This window comes from Acipenser ruthenus, unplaced genomic scaffold (assembly GCF_902713425.1).
Source record: "Acipenser ruthenus unplaced genomic scaffold, fAciRut3.2 maternal haplotype, whole genome shotgun sequence".
Taxonomy (NCBI): Eukaryota; Metazoa; Chordata; class Actinopteri; order Acipenseriformes; family Acipenseridae; genus Acipenser; species Acipenser ruthenus.
The window spans coordinates 6,240-12,478 of record NW_026708808.1 but is presented as its reverse complement, the minus strand read 5'-3'; positions in this window follow the sequence as shown (position 1 = coordinate 12,478).

Genomic DNA, 6,239 nt, shown 5'->3' with positions numbered 1-6,239 from the left:
GACGCGTGACGCTGTATTTTTTGGAACCCCGCTTCTAATCCTTTGAGCTGTGCTTCCTGAACCGCGCCGAAATCCAGCGTTTTGATTGGCTGAGGATGGCGGTGGCTGTAATGCCTGATAAACGGATTCTACTCTTTGATTGATGACTTGCAACGCCTTGTTAGGAAATGAACAGGCGCGTGGCTGTGTTTCACTTGTGCTCTGGAGAAGCCGGCCATCATTAGAGATATCATCAGTCCCTGCCGTTTAGAACAACAGCGATGTCAGTTTGTGAATTTTCTGAAATCTCCACCTCTCTCTCTCTCCCTCCCTCCCCCCCTCTCTCTCCCTCTTTCCCCCTCTCTCTCTCCCTCCCCCCTCTCTCTCCCTCCCCCTCTCTCTCTCTCCCTCCCTCCCCTCTCTCTCTCCCTCTCTCTTCCCCTCCCTCCCTCCCTCTCTCTCCCCCTAGCTCCCCTCTCTCTCTCTCCCCCTCTCTCTCCTTCCCTCCCCCCTCTCTCTCTCCCCCTCCCCTCTCTCTATCCCTCTCTCTCTCCCCCCTCTCTCTCCCTCCCCCCTCTCCCTCTCTCTCTCTTCTCTCTCTCTCTCCCCCTCCCTCCCCTCTCTCTCTCTCTCCCTCCCTCCCTCCCTCTCTCTCTCCCCCTCCCTCCCCTCTCTTTCTCTCTCTCTCTCCCTCTCTCTCCCCCTCCCTCCCCTCTCTCTCTCTCTCTCCCTCTCTCTCCCTCCCTCCCCCTCTCTCTCTCCCCCTCCCCTCTCTCCATCCCTCTCTCTCTCCCCCTCTCTCTCTCCCCCTCCCCTCTCTCTATCCCTCTCTCTCTCCCCCCTCTCCCTCTCTCTCTCTCTTCTCTCCCTCCCTCCCTCCCTCTCTCTCTCCCCCTCCCTCCCCTCTCTTTCTCTCTCTCTCTCTCCCTCTCTCCCCCTCCCTCCCCTCTCTCTCTCTCTCCCCCTCCCTCTCCCCTCTCCCCTCTCCCCTCTCTCGCTATATGGTCAGCAGTGTGGAGTAGTGGTTAGGGCTCTGGACTCTTGACCGGAGGGTCGTAGGTTCAATCCCAGGTGGGGGGGACACTGCTGCTGTACCCTTGAGCAAGGTACTTTACCTAGATTGCTCCAGTAAAAAAAACCCAACTGTATAAATGGGTAATTGTATGTAAAATAATGTGATATCTGTATAATGTGAAATAATGTATAATGTGATATCCTGTAACAATTGTAAGTCGCCCTGGATAAGGGCGTCTGCTAAGAAATAAATAATAATAATAATAATATATATATTTTTTCACAACATTTGTAAATCTGGGGAAAAAATACACAAGATTTAAGTTAAATCTGGAAAAAAAATACATATTAAAACATGAATGCTTTTTTTTTTACACATGGCACCCATGTTTTAAAGCATATTTAGGTTCATTTAAAGTAACATTGTCTGTTGATGATGATATATGATAAGTATATTGGTTTGGTTCTCAAACACACACCAAAAAAAAGCCTTGCATATTTTTTGCCCTGCCCCAAGTGTAAAACTAAAAATTCATGACGAGACAGAGTTTAACTGAGTGCATCCTTTTGGTCTGTTTGATTGGTCTCGCAGCAGTATGGGTGAAAATAGACTGAATGGTCTTGCCCTGCTCTATGTCCAAAGAGACATGTCCCAGTGTTATAGCGTTTCGATAGATCAGACCATAGGAGGATTGGGAAACTCTATTTAAAGAAAAGCCTTCGAAATCGTGCCGTCATACAGTCTCAGCAGTGCGATCAGTCTAGCACTAGTATCAGCAATCTTACCAGTCCCAGCAGTGTCAGCACCAGTCTTACCAGTCCAGCAGGGTCAGCACCAGTCTTACCAGTCCAGCAGTGTCAGCACCAGTCTTACCAGTCCAGCAGTGTCAGCACCAGTCTTACCAGTCCCAGCGGTGTCAGCACCAGTCTTACCAGTCCCAGCAGTGCCAGCACCAGTCTTACCAGTCCAGCAGGGTCAGCACCAGTCTTACCAGTCCCAGCAGGGTCAGCACCAGTCTTACCAGTCCCAGCAGGGTCAGCACCAGTCTTACCAGTCCAGCAGGGTCAGCACCAGTCTTACCAGTCCAGCAGGGTCAGCACCAGTCTTACCAGTCCAGCAGTGTCAGCACCAGTCTTACCAGTCAGCACCAGTCCAGCAGGGTCAGCACCAGTCTTACCAGTTGCAGTTAGCATCAGCGTCACCAGTCTCAGCATTAACTTCAGTAGCAGTGAATCAAACGCATGTCTCTCAGTGAAGGTATAAACCCAGCTACTTATTCATATTTATAAGCTCTATTCTTGTCCTTTTAATAGCACATATTTCTAACAGTGTGAAGAGAGTCATTTTAGCTCGGTGTTATTTTTGCTGGGAGATTTGTTTATTTCTTAGAAGACGCCCTTATCCAGGGTGACTTATAATTGTTACAAGATATCACATTATTTTTACATACAATTCCCCATTTATACAGTTGGGTTTTTACTGGAGCAATCTAGGTAAAGTACCTTGCTCAAGGGTACAGCAGCAGTGTCCCCCCCCACCTGGGATTGAACCCACAACCCTCCGGTCAAGAGTCCAGAGCCCTAACCACTACTCCACACTGCTGCCCTTGCTTTGCAATTTGCATTACTAGCCTCCAGGCTTCATGAACATATATCGAAAAATGCAGTGCTGTATAAAAATCACAATGCAAAAGAGTCTGGGTCGTTTACAGTCGTGTTTTTTAACTATTTTAATGTCATCTCACCACACAGGGCAGGATCTGTGCCTGCAGCGTGTCACACGACACCGCCCGTTACACTGTAACAAATTTACCAGTCACGAAGTGAACGAAGAACTGGAACATTTCCAGGTTATATATAAACGTTTAAGCAACGGGTAGGAGTTGAAATAATTAGAAACCTTAAATAATAAACCTAATAATCTATGAGGAACTTGTGAATGTGCCGAAATGGAACTGACAAGCGAGTTTGTGAGATAGTGTTTCCTGGAGGGAATGTTTAAGAACATAAGATAAGAACATAAGAAAGTTTCCAAACGAGAGGAGGCCCCATTCAGCCCATCTTGCTCGTTTGGTTGTTAGTTGCTTATTGATCCCAGAATCTCATCAAGCAGCTTCTTGAAGGATCCCAGGGTGTCAGCTTCAACAACATTACTGGGGAGTTGGTTCCAGACCCTCACAATTCTCTGTGTAAAAAAGTGCCTCCTATTTTCTGTTTTGAATGCCCCTTTATTTAATTTGTGACCCCTGGTCCTTGTTTCTTTTTTCAGGTCCCCTGGGTCGACACTGTCTATACCTTTTAGGATTTTGAATGCTTGAATCAGATCGCCGCGTAGTCTTCTTTTTTCAAGACTGAATAGATTCAATTCTTTTAGCCTGTCTGCATACGACATGCCTTTTAAACCCGGGATAATTCTGGTTGCTCTTCTTTGCACTCTTTCTAGAGCAGCAATATCCTTTTTGTAACGAGGTGACCAGAACTGAACACAATATTCTAGGTGAGGTCTTACTAATGCATTGTAAAGTTTTAACATTACTTCCCTTGATTTAAATTCAACACTTCTTACAATATATCCGAGCATCTTGTTGGCCTTTTTTTTATAGCTTCCCCACATTGTCTAGATGAAGACATTTCTGAGTCAACATAAACTCCTACAAAAACTACTTTTTCATAGAATCCTTCTTCAATTTCAGTATCTCCCATATGATATTTATAATGCACATTTTTATTTCCTGCATGCAGTACCTTACACTTTTCTCTATTAAATGTCATTTGCCATGTGTCTGCCCAGTTCTGAATGCTGTCTAGATCATTTTGAATGACCTTTGCTGCTGCAACAGTGTCTGCCACTCCTCCTATTTTTGTGTCGTCTGCAAATTTTAAAAGTTTGCTTACTATACCAGAATCTAAATCATTAATGTAGATTAGGAATAGCAGAGGACCTAATACTGATCCCTGTGGTACACCACTGGTTACCTCAGTCCATTTTGAGGTTTCTCCTCCTAATCAGTACTTTCTGTTTTCTACCTGTTAACCACTCCCTAATCCATGTGCATGCATTTCCTTGAATCCCTACTGCGTTCAGTTTGAGAATTAATCTTTTATGCGGGACTTTGTCAAAAGCTTTCTGGAAGTTTAGTAGTAAGCGAACAGCGTGTTTTATTATTATTATTATTATTATTATTATTATTATTTCTTAGCAGACGCCCTTATCCAGGGCGACTTACAATTGTTACAAGATATCACATTATACATTATTTCACATTATACAGATATCACATTATTTTACATACAATTACCCATTTATACAGTTGGGTTTTTACTGGAGCAATCTAGGTAAAGTACCTTGCTCAAGGATACAACAGCAGTATCCCCCACTGGGGATTGAACCCACAACCCTCTAGTCAAGAGTCCAGAGCCCTAACCACTACTCCACACTGCTGCCCTATATGTTTTTGGGGCATTCAAAACAGAAAATAGGAGGCACTTTTTTACACAGAGAATCGTGAGGGTCTGTCTTGAACAAAGAAGACTACGTGGTGATCTGATTCAAGCATTCAAAATCCTAAAAGGTATAGACAATGTCGAACCAGGGGACCCTGAAAAAAGAAACAAGGATCAGGGGTCACAAATTAGATAAAGGGGCATTCAAAACAGAAAATAGGAGGCACTTTTTTACACAGAGAATTGTGAGGGTCTGGAACCAACTCCCCAGTAATGTTGTTGAAGCTGACACCCTGGGATCCAAGAAGCTGCTTGATAAGATTCTGGGATCAATAAGCTACTAACACTGCTGCTCTATATGTTTTTGGGGCTCACAGAGCCAACGCCCAGTCCCTGAGTTCATGTCAAAGGTCTGCGCTGTATTGTGGGTCCCTGATTAAAATCACCTTGTTGAAGACGATACCTAAGTCGCTAAGGTACATTTTGGGGTGATTTCAGACTCTCCAAGCCCCCCCTACTGCCGCCCCTGCTGAATTCAATTTGTATACCATTGAGACACGCTTGAATACGAGGCATGCAGAGGGAAGTGAGACAGACAGAGATTATATACACGAGTCTCCCTTAATGCAGAAGGCTCCCGTTCGCATCAACATGATAAGACACTGTGCTGTTCTGTAGATGTGTAAAGAGAGTGAGGATACGGACGAATCCCTGGAAACACTCGAGTGAGTTTAAACAGCGCCCCCGGCTAGTTCTGCCGTGCTCTCTGAAGAAGGCTGAAACTGACACACTGCCGCTGATTATTAAAACAGAGAGTTCTCAGATGAGCGATTACGTTTCTTCTTCATTAGAGAGAGAGAGAGAGAGAGAGAGAGAGAGAGAGAGAGAGAGAGAGAGAGAGAGAGAGAGAGAGAGAGAGAGAGAAGATGTAACGGACAAATAATTTGACAGATAAATAAACAACATCGAGATTGCGAAATGCACACATACACACACACAGTGAGACACACACACACTGACACACACACACACTGACACACATACACAAACACACACACAGTGACACACACAGTGACACACACACACTGACACACACACACAAACACACACACAGTGACACACACACACACAGTGACACAAACACACTGACACACACACACACACACACACACTGACACACAGTGACACACACACACACTGACACGCACAGCGAGACACACACACAGACACACACAGTCTCTCACGCACACAGACACACACACAGTCTCTCTCTCTCTCTCTCTCTCTCTCACACACACACACACTGAAACAAAGAAGTGCATTGTACAATGTGATGTGGATAGATAGAGAGATAGAGAGAGAGAGAGAGAGAGAGAGAGAGAGAGGGGGAAGGAGCTGGAGAAAGAATGAGACACACACAGAACTGTAAAAATATAAATAAGTGATTGAATTTTCTGGTACAGTGCTCAGCACACGCAGTCTGAGAGAGAGGGAGGAGAAATGGGGAGGGAGGGTTAGAGAGAGGGAGGGTTTAAATTCTACTGTCAGAGATATAGAGACACATCCCTCTCTGTGCTTTACAATGCTTCCCTATGCTTTACCAGACCTCTCTGTGCTTTACAATGCTTCCCCATGCTTTACCAGACCTCTCTGTGTTTTACAATGCTTCCCTATGCTTTACCAGACCTCTCTGTGCTTTACAATGCTTCCCTATGCTTTACCAGACCTCTATGTGCTTTACAATGCTTCCCTATGCTTTACCACACCTCTCTGTGCTTTACAATGCTTCCCTGTGCTTTACC